Here is a 1,449-nt window from a genome sequence, read left to right as displayed (position 1 = left end):
GATGCCGTTTGGATCCGCCGCCGCCATTTTTTTTCTCGGTTCTCATCGGTTTATTTTGGTAAATCCTAGATCTAGATCGCTTTTTTAATAGATCAGTTTTCTCGGTTTTCCCCCGGTTAGATCAGTTTTTCTCGGTTTAGATCTATTCCGTGAACATTCATTCGTTTAGTTCTTATAACAAACGAATTCGTTCGTTTGCCTCTGTTAGCGGACGTTCGTCTGATAGATTTTCCTTTTTCTGTTTTATTTTCACTAGGGACCTATCCGCGATTACTTTTATCGTAGATTAGCCCCTGATCTTCAAACCCTCACAAATTTTCAACTCTTTGTCCAAATCCAGTGAAACCAACGCCAAAATCTTTGTCTTGAAGCCCTCTTTCTAGTTAATTAACGTGAACATGATTTTGAAAATTTAAAATTTGGTTTCAAGCAGATTTGAATTCGAAGTTCTTTTGATCGTAGTTTGAGTTTCGTAGCTCCGATTCGATTGATTATTTTTGCAAATCGAAGCTCTTCAGTTGAACTTTCCATTTGGATCTGTTTATTTGAGTTTTACCCTTGCATCTATGCTTGAGTGCTTATGTATGATATTGTTTGTTTGTGATAGAATTTCCGGAGTGCGAAGCATGCTACTACGAGTCTCTAGGGTTTGCATATCGTCAGCAAGGCAAGTAACACTTTGATCATACTTGTTCATTACCCAGTTTTTATGCATTAGTTCCAATCCTCAAACATCGCATGAGTAGGATCTCTTAACATGTGGGTATTGGGAAGTAGATGATGAGGTAGAACGTATTGCCTTTTATTATCAAACCCTGGGAGTTACTTCTACGTTATGCTTATACTGCTATGCTATGCTCGCAGACGTGGATTGGTTGAGTGTATCCATGACAGATGTGAGAGTTGTTACTTAAGGGTTAACTTAAGGTGGTTACTTAAATACACATCTGGGTGGATTGGTTGCGGGCACCTGGAGAATCCAGTGTTGTCCTAGGATATCCCGGAGTACCCGTGTGATCATCCTATGGTTTGGCACCTAGGCTCAAAGGGATCATAAGATTATTCATGCTAGAAACTTCCGTGTGCAGCCACAAGCCATTATGGGCTCTGGCATAGTTGAGTATGTTGCGTGACCTCTTTCAGTGGTAGGCTAGGAGATGTAGGGGAAAGTAGGTGTAACTGTCTACCCAGAGTAAAGAGTTAATGCTTCTGAAAGATTGTGTCTCGGTCATCCGTTTCTCAAACAACATGTAGTGCGAGAAATCCAATGGAGGAGATCGACTCTTGTGGGGAAAAGTGCGCAAACCTCTATAGGGTGTACAAACTAATCGTGGTTAGCCGTGTCCCCGGTTATGGACATCTTGAATATCTGGTTCTTGGATTATCATGTTGATCTCAACACTCTAAATTAATTTTTTGGGTTATTAATACTGCTTAATTGGGATTGAG

The sequence above is a fragment of the Triticum dicoccoides genome, chromosome 5A, assembly GCF_002162155.2.
Source record: "Triticum dicoccoides isolate Atlit2015 ecotype Zavitan chromosome 5A, WEW_v2.0, whole genome shotgun sequence".
In the NCBI taxonomy this organism is placed as follows: domain Eukaryota; kingdom Viridiplantae; phylum Streptophyta; class Magnoliopsida; order Poales; family Poaceae; genus Triticum; species Triticum dicoccoides.
Note: the sequence above shows the minus strand (reverse complement) of the source record.